The sequence below is a fragment of the Trichosurus vulpecula genome, chromosome 5, assembly GCF_011100635.1.
Source record: "Trichosurus vulpecula isolate mTriVul1 chromosome 5, mTriVul1.pri, whole genome shotgun sequence".
Taxonomy (NCBI): domain Eukaryota; kingdom Metazoa; phylum Chordata; class Mammalia; order Diprotodontia; family Phalangeridae; genus Trichosurus; species Trichosurus vulpecula.
Genome location: NC_050577.1, coordinates 28,116,470 through 28,136,727, shown reverse-complemented (window position 1 = coordinate 28,136,727; position 20,258 = coordinate 28,116,470).

The window sequence follows — 20,258 nt, the reverse complement described above, 5'->3', positions numbered from 1 at the left end:
AAACCAAGGCCACCTTAGGCAGCATTAAGAAAGGCTCAGTAGCCATGGCTCCAGAGGTGATAGCTCTACAATTCTCTGCCCTTATCAGACCACTAGTTCTGCAGCCATGTGTACGGTTAATGGCACCATCCTTTAGGAAAGACAGCGATTAACTAGAGTGCATCCAGAGGATTGGGACTAGGTGAAGGGTCTTGAAATCATGCCACATGAGGATCAGCTGAAGGAATTGGGGAGATTTGACCTGGAGATGACAATGTTGGGAGTGGGTAGGAAGAGATGCTCTCAGTCTCAGTGAATGGGAAATTTAAATCTTTTCTGTTTGGACCCAGACACACAACTAAGAATAATGACTTAAACAATTTTTAAAGCTATTTCAGTCATGTCTGACTCTTCAACACCCTATTTGGGGTTTTCTTGGCAATGATACTGAAGTAGTTCACCATTTCCTTCTCCAGCTCATTTTGCAAATGAGGAAACTAAGGCAAACAGGGATAAGTGACTTGCCCAGGGTCATACAGCTGCTAAATGTTGGAGGCCATGTTTGAACTCAGTTCTTCCTGACTCCAGGCCTGGTGATCTATCTACTGCTCCACCTAGCTGCAACAGAGAGGCAAATTTCAACCTTGATGGGAAGGAAAAACTTTCTTAGCCATGAGAGCAATCCAAAAGAGGATAGGGCTAAGAAAGTAGTGGGTTTCTCCTGACTGGGGGTCTTCAAGAAAAGGGCTGGACAACACTTGTCAGGGATGTTGTAAATGGAAAGAGTAGTTAGTTCCTCAAGAATGGGGATATTTTGTCATTTTGATTTGTTTATTTGTTTGCTCAGAGTAAGCAATTAATAAATGCTGGGTGAATTGGACTGAATTATTTTTCGAGGATGAGTTGGATCAAAGGCCTCACAGAACCTGTGATTCCATGGGCTAACCTATTCACCTCACTGTTCTGTGCCTCTGTCCCTCATTTTTAAAATAAACAGATTGTGTTAGCTTCTAAGGTCCCTTCCTGGCCTAAATATGTGACATTTTAACCCTCTGGCAGCTCTTACCAACTCTAATTCTTTTAAGCAAAATTACTTCGTGAGTATTGTCTTTTTGTAGAAAATGTGTGAGCTTGGTGAGTCTTCACTTTACACACACACACACACATACACATACACACACACACACACACACATACACACACACACACACACACACCCTGGAGGGAAATTTTTACAACCGGGGGCAAAGGTAGAATAAAAATAACTTCTGCAAGGGAGACAACATCTCCACCTTGGGCTCCTGAAAGAAGTAAATAAATAGCATATTATCCACCTCCCCAAAGGCAGCCTGGGAAGCTTTGGGGGACAAATTTCCATACTGTACACACTGCTGAACCTTCTTTAAAAGATTCCAATTATTCAAATGAGTCAAGCAATTAGGCGTACTTTCCTTTAGTTAACTCAATTCTGCAATCCCAAAGATTCCCAACAAAGCTTCAGCATACCGGGGATAGTTCTTTTTTTCTTTTCTTTTTTTTTTTTTTTTTTGCTAAGTATGTTTGCTTTTGCATAAAACATGTTAACACCCAAGTTTTGAAAAGTCAAGTGAAAGCTTAAGACGGTAGTGAATACATGAAGCTGGCTCCTGATTACTTCATTACTTTTAGTAACAGGGGAGAACAGGAGTAATTGACATCCAAACATTTCACTGGAGTCATCAATGCCCCTCCTCCTCCATTTGACTTCCTGCCCATCCTTTAGAGCCTTCAATGTCCCTACCTCCTCCATGAAGAATGCTGGTTCTTGCCTCCAAGCTGCTGATGAGTTGCCAAGTGACTAGTGTGAGGGTTTTGTTTTTCCTTTGGGGGGCTTTAATGAGCAGCAAAATAGTGTGAAAAATGATTTTTATTAGTAATCATTATAATGAGGAGCAAAATAGTGTGAAAAATGATTTTTATTAGTAATCATTATAATGAGCAGCAAAATAGTGTGAAAAATGATTTTTATTAGTAATCATTATCTCAGAAACTCAGAGCCTCCCCATCCCCCTTTCTTTCAAAGTTCAATCCTTCTCCAGAAGGACATTAAGATCTAATTTAAATGGGACTATTCCTGCTCATAATATCGCCCAAACAGGTCTAGGAAAATGTTGATTCCTCCCTATTTTTAAGACAGGTGATATGGAAATTGATGTCTCTTTGATCAAGGATGAAGTGACCTAAGTCAGGTACTCAAGGCCTCATTTAATATAGCCCACCTCCCAGCATGTCGACCAATTAGAGTTGATTGGCACCCTTTGGGAACACACACTCTTCAAAGGCATATAACCTGTACCTCCAAATCTAGCCAGTTCTGAACTAGCCCCCATAGGGGGCCCAGTTTTGCACTGTAACTCCTGTGGAAAATTGAGCCAGTTCTGAACTGGCCCCCTTGGGCGGGGCGCAGTTTTGCACTGTAACTCCCATGCAACACACGCCAAGCCAGCTTGAGAGAAATTAAACCGTGGACACAGGCACCCTACTTTTGTTTGTCTCTTTCTTAGAATAGACTTGTTTCAAATTGGGGTTGGTGGGGTTCACAATAGCCAAAAGGAAGAAAAATGGAAAGAAACATCAAAAAAAATCTAGATAAGACCCGAAAATAAATATTCAGTTTGTAACTAATCAAAAATTAGCAATACTTCTTAAAGGATATATATATGTGTATATATATATATATATATATCTGGGTGTAGATGTCTTAAGGAGAGACAATATGAAACAATCGATGGATTCCTGGACCCAAAGCCAGGAAGACCTGGGCTTGAACCCCAACTTTTTATTACCTAAAGGACCATTAACAAGTCATTTAGATTTTCTAAGACTCAATTTCCTTATCTAAAAAAAATAGATTTAGCAATGTCTATAGCACCTACTTCCCAAGGCTGCTATGAGGGTCACTGAGACAATGAATGTAAAGTGCTTTACAAACCTCAAAGTACTAAATGAATGATAGTTATTAACATTTTTGATGATATTGATAAAAATCAGTAGCATTAATATGGTGCTTTAAGGTTTGCCAAAAATACATGATAATGTATTATTTAAGACTCAGGACATCTCTGTTGTGAATTTGTTACAGATAGGAAACTGGGCTTCAGAGAGATTAAATGACTGGTCACTTCCTGACTCCAGCTACACCAAGCTGCTAGTCCAACAAGAAAGAAAGAATTTGTTAGATTTTTGTTAAATTCCTGAAGAAAGAAAACTTCCCTCTCTGAAGGGTGGAGAGGGGGACATGAGAAAACCAAATAGAAGGGTTGATAAATAGGAAAACCTTCCTTTAGCCTGAAAAATCATTAGCAAGATGGAAGCCAAGACTCTCAGTGACTTTTGCCTTCTTTGAATCAATGGGAGCTATTTCTGATAGGCTCTCCACTGGTAACAGAAGTAGCAAATATCCCATGTGGATTCCCTATGTGTTGTTTTTAAGCAAAACCAACACTAGGAAAAGACTCCTTGGACCCCCCTGGCTTGACATTAAGATGGACAACTTTCCATGGCATTGGCTTCTCTCCAACAGGACTCTTGTACTTGGAGTTATTCCTGTCTCCTGGGTGGAAACTGTGAAGCTAGAAACCAGATCATTGGAAAGATTTGAAAATATGGAGAGAGAAAACAAAATCACACCCAACGAAACATTCCTTTTTCTTGCTTTTCACTGTTCATAGCACAAACATCACCTGAAACCCATTTGCTAGGTGGTTTTATTTAGCTGGGCTTTTTTCTAACTGTTGCTACCACCATACATGCTGTCCCTCTATCGGTCCCAGCAAGTGGTTGGGGGTAGGGTGGGAAATGGGAGGAAATATTCATGGAAACTCACAATAAGCACCGTAGGGGAAACAACAGATCTGAAGGCTTTGAACCAGGTAATCCATTTTCTTCAGCAGATTCTTTTCCAGTAGAAGGTAAGGTCCCAGAAGTCAGAGGTTGTTTTGATCTTTGTCTTTTGTATCCACAGCAGGAAGTACCATGACTGGCCCAAAAAAAAGGTACTTTATAAATGCTAGTCGAGTGGCATTAAACAGTGACTCTTCTAATTGTGAGGAGCATTGTCGTATGGTGAGTTAGTTCATGACCTTGGTTTCTTATGAACAGAGGAGCTGACTCTCAGATCAGTCATTAAGAGACAACCAGAGAAAACACCCTTAAGACATTCCATTTACCTGGAGTCCATTTAGGTGGTAGTGCTCATCTATCAAGTTGGCAGTGGTGACTTAATAAGTTATTTTTGAGCAAACAAACCCATCTTCCTTAGAGGTCTTCAAGCAGAGATTGGAAATATACTACTTGCTGAGTAGGTGGCATGGTGGATAAACTATTGGCCCTGGAGTCAGGAAGACCTGAGCTTCAAATCTGGCCTCAGATACTTGACACTTACTAGCTGTGTGACCCTGGGCAAGTCACTTAACCCCAGTTGCCTCCCAAAAATTCACTTCTTAAAGAGGCCTATTCACTGAAAGGATGTTACCTCACTCAAAAGCGATAACCTGCAAAGACCTTAGCCTGAAAGGGCCAGGGTCTCCAAATGCATCTTGGGCCATCTCCAGTTGTCCTGGTGAATATCGGGCCACTGGACCCAGATGGCTCTGGAGGAGAAAGTGAGGCTGGTGACTTTGTACAGCCCTCCCTCACTCAAATCAAAGTCAACTGCAAGTCATGTCATTGCCCTGATGTCATGTTCCTCTTCGAGAACAAAGGACAAAATGCACACTTATTGAATATTGCATTCCTTTTGTATGTTAATTGGACTAGATGGATGCTGAAGTCTTTTTTTTTAATTAAAGCTTTATTTTCTTAACAGAAATCTATCGGTACATATTCCAAGATGGTGGCTGGAAAGCAGGGACTAGCGTGAGCTCCCCACCAAGTCCCTCAAAAAAACCTATAAAAAATGGCTCTGAACCAATTCTAGAACTGCAGAACCCACAAAATAGCAGAGGGAAGCAGGGCTCCAGCCCAGGACAGCCTGGACTGGTTCCTGGACGAGGTCTTTCATACATGGAGCTGGGAGTGGAGCAGAGCCCAGCGTGGGCTGGACGGTCCTATCAGACCAGGAGCTGGGCGGAATGTGCCCTAGCACCCTGAATCAGTGAGCTGCAGCAGTTACCAGACTTCTCAACCCACAAATGCCAAAGAGAACAGAGAAGGTTAGTGGGAAAAGCTGCTGGGGACAGGGGGATAGATTTCGAGGTTCAGCCACAGCCCCAGGGGCAGCAGAGGAGGGGCAGCTACAGAACTACAGCTGCAGTTGCTTCTACCCCCAAGCCCAGCTCGTGGGAGCAATTAAGTGGCTGATCAGAGCAGGAGTGAAGAGCCTGCTGAAAATCTAAGTCCAGTCCAGGTTGGGGGTTCTTGGGGAAGGAGGAGTGCTGGTGCGGCAGAGCTGGCTGTAATAGCTCTGAAATCAACAGCACATCCCCCCAAACTTGGAAAATAGTACTCTTTACTCTACAAGCAGTCATACCCCACTGAAAAACTCAAGGGTCAAGTAAGTTGGCTGGGAACATGGCCAGGCAGCGAAAACGCACCCAGGTTCAGTCTCAGACTTTGGAATCTTTCTTTGGTGACAAAGAAGACCAAAACATACAGCCAGAAGAAGTCAACAAAGTCAAAGAGCCTACAACAAAAGCCTCCAAGAAAAACGTGAACTGGTCTCAGGCCATGGAAGAGCTCAAAAAGGATTTGGAAAAGCAAATTAGAGAAGTAGAGGAAAAATTGGGAAGGGAAATGAGAAAGTTGCAAGAAAACCATGAAAAACAAGTCAATGACTTGCTAAAGGAGACCCAAAAAAATACTGAAAAAATATACTGAAGAAAAAACACCTTAAAAAATAGACTAATTCAAATGGCAAAAGAGCTCCAAAAAGCCAATGAGGAGAAGAATGCCTTGAAAGGCAGAATTAGCCAAATGGAAAAGGAGGTCCAAAAGACCACTGAAGAAAACTACCTTAAAAATGAGATTGGAGCAAGTGGAAGCTAGTGACTTGATGAGAAATCAAGATATTCTAAAACAGAACCAAAGGAATGAAAAAATGGAAGACAATGTGAAATATCTTATTAGAAAAAGCACTGACCTGGAAAATAGATCCAGGAGAGATAATTTAAAAATTGTTGGACTACCTGAAAGCCATGATCAAAAAAAGAGCCTAGATATCATCTTTCAAGAAATTATCAAGGAGAACTGCCCTGATATTCTAGAGCCACAGGGCAAAATAGAAATTGAAAGAATCCACAGATTGCCTCCTCAAATAGATCCCAAAAAGAAGTCTCCTCGGAATATTGTTGCCAAATTCCAGAGCTCCCAGATCAAGGAGAAAATACTGCAAGCATCCAGAAAGAAACAATTTGAGTATTGTGGAAACCCAATCAGAATAACCCAAGATCTAGCAGCTTCTACATTAAGAGATCAAAGGGCTTGAAATATGATATTGCAGAGGTCAATGGAGCTAGGATTAAAACCAAGAATCACCTACCCAGAAAAACTGAGTATCATGCTCCAAGGCAAAATATGGATTTTCAATAAAATAGAGGACTTTCAAGCTTTCTCAGTGAAAAGACCAGAGCTGAATAGAAAATTTGACTTTCAAACACAAGAATCAAGAGAAGCATGAAAAGGTAATCAAGAAAAAGAACAAGAAAAAGAAATCGCAAGGGACTTACTAAAGTTGAACTGTTTTGTTTACATTCCTACATGGAAAGTGATGTGTTTGATTCATGAGACCTCAGTATTAGGGTAGCTGAAGAGAATATGCATATATATTATATATATATATATATATATATATATATATGTGTGTGTGTGTGTGTGTGTGTGTGTGTGTGTGTGTGTGTATGTATATATGTATGTGTGTGTATATATATACATACATATATGTATATATATATATATAGAGAGAGAGAGAGAGAGAGAGAGAGAGAGAGAGAGAGAGGGCACAGGGTGAGCTGAAGATGAAGGGATGATATCTAAAAGAAATAAAATCAAATTAAGGAATGAGAGAGGAATATATTGAGAGAGGGAGAAAGGGAAAGATAGAATGGGGTAAATTATGTCGCATAAAAGTGGCAAGAAATAGCAGTTCTGTAGGAAGAGAAGAGAAGGCAGGTGAGGGGGAATGAGTAAATCTTGCTCTCATCAGATTTGACCTGAGGAGGGAATACCATACACACTCAATTGGGTATCTTACCCCACAGGAAAGAAGGAGGAAGAAGATAAAGAGGGGGGGGTGATAGAAGGGAGGGCAGATGGGGGAGGAGGTAATCAAAAACAAACACTTTCGAAAAGGGACAGGGTCAAGGGAGAAAATTGGATAAAGGGGGATAGGTTAGGAAGGAGCAAATTATAGTTAGTCTTTCACAACATGAGTATTGTGGAAGGGTTATACATAATGATACACATGTGGCCTATGTTGAATTGCTTGCTATCTTAGGGAGGGTGGGTGGGAAGGGAAGAGGGGAGAGAATATGGAACTCAAAGTTTTAAAAACAGATGTTCAAAAACAAAAAAAAAGTTTTTGCATGCAACTAGAAAATAAGATACACAGGCAATGGGGCGTAGAAATTTATCTTGCCCTACAAAAAAGAAAGGGAAAGGGGGATGGGAGGGGAGTGGGGTGACAGAAGGGAGGGCTGACTGGGGAACAGGGCAACCAGAATATCGTCATCTTGGAGTGGGGGGGAGGGTAGAAATGGGGAGAAAATTTGTAATTCAAACTCTTGTGAAAATCAATGCTGAAAACTAAATATATTAAATAAATTTTAAAAAATTTGAAAAAAACCAGAAATCTATCACATCTCCACCTTAGTGTAAAAAAAGAAAAGAAAAAGAGAAAAACAAATTTCTTGTAACAAATACGCAGCCAAGTAAAACAAAAGTCCTTAATGGCCATACTCAAAAAATATGTCTCATTCTGTATGCAAAATCTATAACCTATTTGTTGGGAGGTAGGAAGCATGCTTTATCATCAGTAATCATTTGTAATCATGGATGCTTGTTAGTATAACTGTAGTTCTTACAGCTTTCAAAGTTATTTGTTGTGTTGTGGTTATATAAGTTTTTCTGGTTTTGCTCATTGGCTCATCAGTTTATAAAATTCTTCAATATTGTTCATTTTTATTATATTGATGTTATAGTTTAAGTTCTTCTCCAGCTTCTGTTCACTTCACTCTGTATGTTTATACAAATTTCCTTATTTCTTAATGCACAGTAGTATTTTATCATGTTCATATACTACAGTTTGTTCAGCCATTCATGAAGTAATCCAGCCCTTTCCAACTCTCAAATATGCTTAAGGGAAAACCTTTTTTCCCAGAGGATATCTTAATGTAGAGGGGAGCTGGAGCCAGTTCAAACTGGCTTGCAAGTGATTGCTACATTATCAAAATGAGCATTTACACCTTGGAAATCAACAAATGCTAAAAAGGGATGTCTGGATTTATTGTTTTGTTGATTTCTAGATACAAGGAAGTGAAGGAGAAAACAATGCCGCTTAAAGGAAAAAGTGTGTCACAGTTTTCAATGAGCCTGTTGTTAAACCTTTACTAACACACCCCTTCCTTAATGTATCTTTAGTAGTGACATTAGTATCTGAAAATAGTGAATAGAATGATGGTAGTGCATGTATAAAGTACAAACATCTCTCTCTCTCTCTCTCTCTCTCTCTCTCTCTCTCTCTCTCTCTCTCTCATTGTACTATAAGTTTGAACCCACAGATGCTATGTGTATTTGTGGTATTGTGTGCCCATAGTTTGAGGGATAATGTTTTTTGTACATTTTTTTTACTATGTCATTTTAATCAGCACCTTTGCTTTGATCTAATTGTGCGTAGTGGCTGATTATTAAGGAGAAGCTCATTAGTGTGGGCTTGTGGGCTATAGTTTTAGGACTGCAGACCCACAAAGTATGCCCTAGAACCTGAAAGTAGTATCACTCATGAGCATGAGGGAAAATGGGAATAGCCTGGGGGATGTTTCACCTTTCAGAGATTATGATTAGAAGACTTCAGGTACCTGCAGACTCAAGGTAACATGCTTATGCTAGGCATGAATGCAGGAAATGGTGGCTCATGTATGACACAATATTTTAAAATGGCATCAGAAAACAGCATTCTTTCCCTGACAGCCTCTTTTAGAAAAGAAAGGCCTGGCACTTAGTAAAGAGGGTCTGGCACTACCCAGTCATTCTGCAGCAAAACCATGAATCTTAAGCCAAAGGAGTAAGGCAAAGGAGATGGGTAAAGGACAGGGTGAATAAAACACACAAAGATAGATTTTGGGGGATGGGCAGTGCTCAGAAAAGAAAACTGAACATTGAAATCCTCAGGCAAAGACCACAAAAAGCATTCAAGTTATAGACCTAGACCAGAAAAGGAGCTGATTTCTCTAAATATGTGGCTTTTAGTCTTCCATTTCTCCTCTGGCTTATTTGTTAACCATAGGATTCATACAATGGAAGCAGAAAACCATGGGAATTTCAAGCAAAAGACAAGCTCTTGGTGGCCTTTCCTATATTCCAAGTCTTTCTGGTACTATCCTAATTCATGTCCTCCCCTGGATTTATAGAATCACAAACTTTGAGAGATGAAAGGGATTTCGGCAGACATTTACTCCAACCCACACAGGAAGGAATCCCCAGTATAGAACACCCAACAACTAATCATTCAGCCTATTCTTTAACATCACCAAGAGATACCTCCTTTCCTCTCATAAAAGTCCAATCTGCTCTGGGACTATTTTTCTTGTCAGGAAGTTTCCCCCTCAGACATTACACCTAAGTTTATCTCTTACCAATTTCCATCCATTGCTCCTGATCCTTCACTCTGGGACTAAACAGAACAAATCTAATCTCTCCTCCACATGCCAGCCTTTCATATATTTAACAACAGCTTTTATAGTCTCCCCTGAGTCTTCTCTTTTCCAGGTTAAAAATGCTTAGTTCCTTTCCTGATCTTTATATTTTGTGGATTCAAGATCCTTTACCATCCTGGCTGGCTTCCTCCAGTCACACCTCAGATTTTCCATGTCCTTCATAAACTATGGTGCCCAGAACTGACCAAAATTCTCAAGTGAGTTCTGACAAAGGAGAGGACAGTAGAACTATCACCTCCCTATTCCTGGAAATGATATTTCTCTCAACACATCCCAAGCTGCACTAGCTGTTTTGGCTACCAGATCACTCTGCTAATTTACATTGAATGTGAAGTCCACTAAAACCCCCAAATATTTCTCAAACAACTGTCACAATTTGGAACTATGCCCAAAGGGCTATAAAACTGTGTATACCCTTTGATCCAGCATAACCACTGCTAGATTTGCCTCCTGAAGATATTTTTTTAAAAGAGGAAAAGGATCCATTTGTACAAAAATATTTATAGCAGCAGGTAGCTAAGAATTGGAAATTGAAGAGATGCCCAACAAGCAGGGACTGGCTAGGCAAACCATGGTATATGATTGTGATGGAATATTAGTGTGCTATAAGAAATGACAAGCAGGGTGATTTCAGAAAAACCTGGAAAGACTTACGTGAGCTGATGCAGTGAAGTGAACAGAACCAAGAGAACATTGTACACAGTAACAGCAACATTGTTTAATGAAGAATTGTGAATGATTTAGCTATTTTCAGCAATGCAACGATCCTGACAATCCTAAAGGACTAATGATGAAATGAAGCATACTATCCACCTCCAGAGAAAGAACTCTTATGGTTTGAATACAGACTGAAGCATGCTATTTTTCACTTTCTTTCTTTCACCTTTTTTATTTGTTTTCTTGTACATTATGACTAATATGGAAATGTTTTACATGATTGCACATGTATAACCATTATATCTGAATGCTTGCTGTCTCAGAGAGGGGAAGGGAAAGGAGGGATGGAGAGATAGAATTTGGAACTAAAAGCTTAAAAAATGTTAAAAAGGTTTTTTCATGTAATTGAAAAAATTATATATTAAAAAGAAAAATGCTATTTAAGCATCTCTAATCTTTTACTTCTAGAGCTGGTTTCTTATAGTTATGACTTTAAATTTGTAATTAATTTTATCTTATTAGATCCAGCCCGATACTCTACCCCTGATATTTTGGAGTGAATGAATGAATTGTTAAAAAGCATTTTAAGTATTTACTATGCGATCTTTATTCTGTCATCCATGATGTTAGCCATCTCTCCCAGCTTTTCGTTATCTGCAACTTTAACGAACATGCTATTGGAATGCCTTTATCCAGCACCTCAGTTAGACTTATTCCATTTGGTCCCAGAAGAAAGGACTGCGAGTAATAGGCAGAAGTTATAAAGACACAGATTCTGGATCAACATAAAAGTTCCTAATAATCCAAGTTGTCTAAAAGTGAAATCAACTGCCTTGGTAGACTCACTGTCACTGGAGATCCTCAAGGGGAGGCTGGCTGATCATTTGTCAGAAGTGTTGTCAAGGAGAGTCCAACTATGGGGTGGAGGTGGTTTATTTGATGACCTTTGGGATCCCTTTCTACTCTGAGAGCCTTGCAGTTTATGATTCTACAAGTGAGCCTAAGGATATTGTGCCCTTTCTGGCAATATCAACCATATCCTAGAGTTTGACTTCTTCCTCCTCACTCTCTATCCATGTGGCTTTTTTAGCCACAAACACGATTTTGGATGAGCTAATCCAAAGAACCTAGGGTACCACATTGTCTATATAGTTGTAATGTGACTCAATGGGCTGGCATTCAATTAAATTCCCATAAAACATTTTGTCAAGGTAGAATGGGTCTTTTTTTCCCATGGTAACATTCAATGTTTGTTTACCATTGTTTTTGCTCTACTTTGCAGGGTCTCTGACAGCTAATTTTGTTTTATAGTTTTCAATTTTCTCTCTTTTTTTGAAATTTCCCACATCTGTAGTATCCTTTTAGAAAAATAAAATAAAGAATCTCTCACATGCAGTTGTTGTCTCTTTCATTCAACTTACTTTGGTGTTTTTTCTTTCTCTTTAGAAATTCATTCAACCATAGAATACCAAATGTTGTATATTTAAGAGATGTCATCTCCAAATGACTGGGGGGAGGTATCACTGACCAGTTTCTAACCAGGGGAAGACTGCAAAATCAGAGAACCTGGAGGGGGTGGGGTAAGGGAGATTGTCTATTGGTTTCCTATTATCATTCCACTTAATGAATCTTCTATGGTGTATTAAAAGATGTACTTCCATATTGCAATGGATCATGTATTTGAGAACCCCTGTCCAGAATCTCAACCAAAACCAAACCATTTCCAATAGTAATAACTTGTTGGCTTCCCTGTGGACTCTTGCTTTTCCTCCCTTTTTCTTTCTTTCCTACTATCTCCCTCTAGCATCTCCAGAAAGCAACTGCACAGGCCACTTCCGTCTTCTCTGTTCAATTAGGATCAGAATTAGAGAAGAGAGCAGCATTAAGATCAGGAAAACTGGAGCTTTAAGACATGTTCCTCTAGGTCAGAAATATCCCCTATGACCTCAGGCAATATTAATTATCATTTCTGTACAGCAAGGAACTCTTGTGCTGGGTCAAGAGCTCAGTTTTTTCCTTTGGTTTAGTTCATTTACTTCATTATCTTCTGTGCCCAAAGTTCTTTCCAATTAGACCTATTAGGGAAGCATTTAAAGTAACATTTTCCATTCAGTCCAGATATCTGTAGATCGCTGGCTAATTTCCAACCCCACTGGTGTTCCCCACATCAGCATCTACAAAAATGTCAACAGATCTAGAGGGAGGTCTCCAGCCTTTTGGGTGAATTGTTTTTAGAGGAACTATCAGAGGTTATGCTTCTGACATATCCTGGTTGTGTGATCCTGGCCACATCATTTCCCCTCCAGGTAACTCTCTAAGACATCCAGTGACAGAGAAGGTGCTGACCTACTCCTGTTGGGACTATTTTGTCACCCAGAGTTCCCTATGTCAGTGAAGTCACAGAGCCTCAAACAAAATGATCTTCTTATCTTAGACATCTATCCAATTCTTTCCGATGATGAGGTGTCTGGATTGAGCACCTGGAATGGTCACTGCCTCAGAAGGTGTGGGTCTGTAGGAGACCACAAAGTACCCATATGGAAGAGATCAGGAAAGAACATTGACTAATTAAAAGTCATAAGATGATGTCAGTATGGACATCTCCCTTCAGTCCTTCCCCTTCAGTCACTGTAGCCATAGTCTTCCTCAAGTTCTCCAGAAGGGTGGGACATTTTTGTTTCCTTTTAATCTGTCTCCCATCATTTCCTGGAGCTGTTCATATAATACTATTGACTGACTACTAAATAGATTGAAGTTGATTTCATTTTGATGGAGGGTGAACCTGTCTTTTTTTTCCTTTTTCTGTGTGTGTTTTAGAGGGGGGAAGGCAGGGAAATTGGGGTTAAGTGACTTGCCTAAGGTCACACAGCTAGGCAGTATGTCAAGTGTCTAAGGCTGGATTTGAATTCAGGTCCTCCTGACTCCAGGGCTGGTGTTCTACTCACTGAACCACCTAGCTGTCCCTGTGTCTGTCTTATGTTATTAGTCAGATTTTGGGTAGACTCTCTCCTCCCACCTACTGTGTAGGTGAGCCATTTCTTTCTCAGGACCAGTGTGATGGAGGTCTTATGTCTCTGCATACAGTATGCACTCAGTTTATTGAATGAATAAATGAATTGTACTACTTTCCATAAATTTCAATATTTTAAGGATCAATCATTTGACTGATGCACATATTCCCTCTGCTGATAGAAATTACAAAGCTTCTCCATTCAGTAGATGATTCTCAAGATGTTGTGGATGGAAAATCCATTATATGGAGGCCAACTTGGCAGTATCTTCCTCCAAACTTGACCTGGCTTATCCTTGGACAACAGGCATAAAGTCTGCTGTTGGGACCATATTCAGTGCCTTTGAAGTTTATAGGACATGACAGATCCTGTCCCCCCCAGCATGGCCTTCAAGAACCCAGTCACCTCTGCACCATAAGAAGGCAGCAGAGTAGTTCTTTACCAGTGGTTTGCCTTCCTTACACAGGTCAAACATAGCAAAGAGGCCACTAATTTCAGAAACATCATGAAGGCTTTAGTTATAATAGGACATAATAAGATGAAGCCTTTCTATAATAAGGGATAAACTTTAAAATGTGAGATCCTCCAAAAAAGACAAGTCATTTATACTAAAATGTGAATGTCTGGTATCAGAATTTTTCCAAAGAATATGTGTGGACAGGAAAGAGAGTGAAAAACACTAGGGAACTGAGCTCCCAAAGAGAGTTAAAGGAGTGTTAGGGAAGGAAGTACAAGGGTTGTATGTGAAAATAAATTCTAACCTACTCCCCCATTTTGCAGGCCCATTCAACTATCTTCTTGCTTTGTAATACCCACAGTGCCCAGTGAGACCCACTGTACCCAGAAGGTGCCTAATAGATGCTTTTAGTTAACATGCCCTTCCAACAGCCTGCACATGTTTTTAATGAAAATTTATTGGCAAAGTGATAGCTGCACAAATGTGGAAAAATACACAGGGTACCTTGGGTGCTCTTCCCATCCTGAGGAATTGGGCCAAGGGGTTCTGATGCATAGCATCCATTATTTAACTTTATTTACTGCTTTTCTACTGTTCCAGCTCACCTGCTGAGTGGTTGTAAATATCAGCATCATTAGCAAGAGAACCTGGTCCCCAAGAAGCAGCCACAGATCCACATCCTTGGATCCTCTGGACTCCCTGGAACCTAATAGAAAGTGTATCTGCAAAAATTCAAGAGGGTTTTTTCTTAAAAAGACTTTTTTAAGGAGGAAAAATCCCCTAAATATGCTAAATATTCTTAAATGAATGAAGATGTATTTAAAGACTCCAGGTGAAAGAAATCTATAGAAAATGACTTTGCTTTAAAAAAAATCTTTCCAGGCTAAACTACTAGACCTTGACAGTTCCCAAGACACAAGAACAGCCTGTTGGATAAACAGAGCACATCTGAATTAGAATTTCTCAGCTCTCTAACCCCCAGCAGTTTGTTTTGGAAAACTAAAAATAACGCTCTAATGAGATGCTGTAATCCTTGGCTCTGGTGGGTAGCATTGCTGGTCCTGTGCTGGTCCAATGCTCTATCCACTGCACCACCTGGATGCCTCAGAATTGATCACACTGTTCCAGCCACAGCATGACCAAGGCAGAAGACAGAAGGACTCCTATAAGCCAAGATATTAAATCCCTGCAAAGGACTCTGGGGCATCAGCTAATCAGAAATAGTGAGATCTTAGGTGGTCCAGGCCATAGACTAAGGCAATATTGTGGCTTGCCAAAATGAGGTCCAGTTTAGAGGATGGGATCATTTAAATCATTCTCCTACCTCAATCTCTTCACATGAGTTGGTTGTGTAGTAATCCTCACTGATCTTCGGTTTGGTCAAAATGATACTGCTGGGTGCAGATCCAACCTCAGGGTCCCGTGGTTTTGAGACTACCTTGTGACACTGGTTGACTCAGTTTCCTCATCTACAAAATGAGGGGTTAGACTGGATAACTACTAGGGTCCCTTCTAGCTCTATGATACTAAATAATATAACTTCTCTATGCCTCAATTCCCCCTCCTGTAAAATGATGGGGTTAGTCTAGATGGTCTCTAAGGTCCTTTCTAGCTTTAGATCTAGAGTCCTGTGGGTCAACACATGGACACTCACTGGCCCAGAAAGGTGAAGTCACTCTTCCATTGTAAGGTGGTAGTAAATGGTAGGGCCAGGATTCAAACCCAGTTCCTCTGACTCCAAATCTAGTACACTTCCCACTGCACCACATGTAGTGAAGGATGTTGTGAGTTGTCACCATCTTGGAACTATATAATCTGTGGGAAGAATCCTGCTTTTGGCTCAGAAGCCCTGGCAGGTGCAGGATGAGACAAAGACTCGCCACAGGATCATGGGATTTGGTGATATTATTATCTTCATTTTACAAATGAGAAAATTGAGGCAGACAAAGGTGAAGTGGCTTGTCCAAGGTCATACAGCGTTTGAGTCAGGATTTGAACTCAGGTCTTCCTGAGTCCTAGTCTCTATCCACTGTCTCACTGAGACACCTAGCTGTCTCAGAATTGATTGGTATATTCCAACGACAGCATGACCAGGACAGAGGACAGAAGGATACACTTAGGCCAGGACACTATGCCTCTTTTGATGTGGCCTAAGGTGGAATGAGCCTTTTTGATTTTTTTAATAGCAGTATTATGAAAAAGGGGGCAGCAGGGTGGTGAAATGGATGGACTGCCACTCCTAGAGTCAGGAGAACCCAAATTCAACTCCAGCCTCAGACACTTACTAGCTGTGTGACCCTGGGTAAGTCATTTATCTCTACCTCAGTTTCCTCATCTGTAAAATGAGCTGGAGAAGAAGATGGCAAACCACTCCAGTATCTTTGCCAAGAAAACTCCAAATGGGGTCTCAAAACAGGACACAACTAAAAGTGACTGAACAACATGTAGGAAAAAGGCTGATGTATCCAAAAAGTCATCATGCCCCAAATTGGGAAGGAGCTGTTAACAACAAAAATGCCGTCTTTAACTGTATCAATAAAGCCATAATGTCCTGGTCAAAGGGAGCCGATTGCTCCAATGGGCTTTCTATAAGCCAAAGCATATTTGTAATATTGTTGTAGAGAAAGGCATTTCAGTTCCTTCCATGTGCTTTGATGTTTTTACAGACCTTTGCTCTTTTTCTTAGAATGATCAGAGCCTGGGGGAGGTGGATATTGAGCACATTAGCATGTAGTCACAAGGTTTCATCAATGTATATCAGGAAGAAGACGGAGAGGCATCCGGAGATAACAAAGCTCTAACCACATAACCATGAGACTTGGTCTTCTCCCTAGATCTGGAAAGGTAGAAAAAACATAGAACAACTTTCCTATTATTGTAGAGGTTACCCAGACACTTCCACTACCTGCTGAATATCTGGGCTCATCCCTTCCTCCCTCTTTGTGGAGAACAATGGTTTTATGAGGAGTCAGAGACTTCCAAGTTTCCCATCCATCCTGTGGCACAGAAGCTGAGTCAGAGATGCAGGGGAGCAGGGATCATGCTTTGGAATGAGTATCCAATTCTATTGTCTGGTACTTTTTTCCTAATCTAGCTAAACAGCTTTGCTTTGCATCACAAGAGGAGGACTAAGTGATGTGCTAATAAATGGATACACCTGGGAAGCTCTCTGAGGGAAGGGGTGTGTTGGTAAGCAAAATGGGCTCTTAGCACTTAGTTCAACCAAGTGCCCTTGAAGAGATTGGCTTTTGTTTCCTTTGATTAATTCAGTGTATTTCATTGAGTCTTACTAAGTGCTAAGCCCCAGGCTCTAACTCCTATTAGGTGTTAAACCTATGTGGGTGTGAACCTCCCAGGGTCCTAAGGGGAGGTGCTAACTCAAGAGCCAATCATGTGAGCCTAAGTTCTGGTCATTCAGATGATGTTTGATGACGTCTGAAATGCTATGAGAAGAGAATACAGAGCCATTTGCACAGGGCTCTCACTCGTGCTGGTGAGCTGATGCAGAGACTCTGGGCAGCTGTAGCTAAGAGCCCTCCAGCTCGTAAACCCGGATGTTGGGACTTTGTTAAACTCTGGTAACTATGTATTGGGATTTGAATCAGACAAGGTCTGTCTGTTGATGTTTGTGCTTTCTTTGTACTTTGCTCTGAAGTTCAGGGTGCTGGTTTTTCCCCCTGAACTAAGTGAGTGACATTTGTATGCTGGATTAAAGTAAGCTTGTCAACCCCTTAACATTGCTTTCCTTAGTGAAGCAGATCGAAAGAACCTGGGCTTTGGTAGCGTGCTGAAAGCCTTCTTGTTGCTGGGCTTGTGTTGGTCTTTCACCCCCACAACAGTTGCTAGCCAGATTGTTGAAACAAGAGGATGCTTCATTTGCAGTTTTGTATCCTCAGCACCTACCACAGTGCCTGGCACTGATGGATTTATTGGTTGATAAAGGGTGGGGACCAAAGGAAGCAAATGTTAAATCTAGACCCTGGACTACTTTTGGGAGTAACAAGAAGATAAGGCACAGGGAGACTGTCGCTCCCAAGACTGCTGTATCATTACTATAGTACATTCATTACTGGAACAGCATTTCTTTAAAAAGATGAACCAATGAGTTTATCCAAAGGACATCAGGGAAATGGCAAGTGAACAGGATACTGCTGGGATCAGCAGTTTCAGGAGTACTCGGGCATCAGAAAAAGGGACCTAAAACAGAGGGTTTGTTCCCCATTCAAATGTGATAGAGGGGCCATAGCACCCTCACTTGAACCTCCCCAGAGTCCCAGAGGTCACTCACATCAGGGAAAATCATCAGGCTCAGTAAAAGAGCTATTTCTTTACTATCTGTACCATGGAACCTCATAAAATAGTTCATTTCAACCTGTAATATTGTCCATATAATTAAACTGAGTTCCAATTTAATCTTGGGGATGTCTTGGTGAGATGAGTACTTAAATTAAAGTGTTTTTATTATGATTGTATTGTGGAGCATGCTGGGAGGAGAAACCAATCAGGTTGATGGATTGCCTAACGACCCTAACATTTTGTCAGTCTCCCAAATTCTGCCCAACCCAAAGCCAGTTTCAAAGCTCCCAGTGACAGGATCGCTGAATGTTAAAACTTGCTCACCTAATCAAAACCCTTCAGAAAAGTCACACAGACAGCCAGTTGGTGGCACAGCTAGAACTGGTCCAATGGTCAGATTTTTTTTTGCCAAATTCAAAGACCCCTCTGCCCCATCCGGCTGTCTTGGAGTTCCTTAGCTCAGTTTCTTGCGGTAACTAACTAGACAATTCTTTGTATCCCCCTAACTTCTAACTCTGGCACATTTGATGTTGGATGGCAAGAAGCCAAGGGGAAATTAAAATTGGCCCATTTTTCCACTGCTGGGCTTCTACTGTTGCTTTAGCAACAACAGAAACCTTTACACAGGTATGGCAGGAAGGCATATCCTCCTTCCAGTTCATTTCCACCACTAGTTAATTCTTTAACATTTATAACACATATACAGATAGATGCATATATGTATCAATGTACTTGTAGCATAGTCACTCATATATACATACATATATGAAATATATGTATTTGAGAGAGAGACAGAGACGGGGGGGGAGGGGGAGAGAGAGAGAGAGAATGAATTAGTTTATCCTTCCAGCCCACATTCTGACTAGCAGATTGGGTACCTAAAAGTACGTATCCCTTCAGAGTTCTAGGAGTAACCCAGAGAGGTTAGAGGTATGTTTCTCTAATGCTTGTAAATAATGGCTCATGAATACTCATCTGCTGTATTATCCGTATCAACTAGCCAGTTACCATCTCCTCCATGTCATCTAACTGGTGATTAATTAGCATCCCAGTATCACTTTAAGTATTCTTCTCTGCTCAGTATCAATTAACTAATTAACATCAAGTAGCTTTCACAAAGGGATATTTACTGAGAGGTTCTAGCAATATCCAAAGTACAGAAACCTACAAAACCAGGAACCAATTCTCATCTAACACCTCAGTTCCTGGGTAGAGTAGATTCAAACTTAAAAGGGATCACACCAAACATTCTTCCAACCAACTTCCCTTTTGAATGCATCCTAGATGATGGTCACTCTCTTACTTTCAGGACATGATGTCTCAATAGTTGAGTCAATTTCCTATTGGGCTGGCCCACACAGATTGCTCCCCAGGCCTGAGTCACCTGCGGTGCTGAGCAGCAGATTCTACTATGTACTTCATTTGCTGAATTTTTGATGGTCTTCTGCTTTGAAGGTCACAACGTCATGATCTAGTCTATTTTCCCCCTAATATTCATTTACCTAAGGGACAAAAAAAGAAACAAAAGAGAGAGAGGAAACAGAGGTGGCCTTGAATTCATGGCCCCATGGGTGTCCTGATGGGGAGATAAGGAAGCAACAGCTGCTTTTACCTCTCTCCACTCAAAAGCTTAGAATAATTCTTCCTCACTACTTTCATCTATTTGTTCCTTCTGTATGTACATTCTCTCTTCCACCTCAGTAGCCAGTTAAAAGTTTTCTGTCACAATGCAATAAGTGGACAAAATGCAGTCACCAAATAGGTTGGTTGCTGCGAATGCTCTAAATTGGAGGCAATTCATCACTAAGAAGATATTGCAGCCTATTCATGTCCACCATATACCTCTCTATCATCCAGCATGTAACTCATACTTCTAATCCTTCAGAGATTTTAGTAGTTAATCATTCACAGCTATGTAGCATCACCAGAAGCATATTGATATTAAAAGAT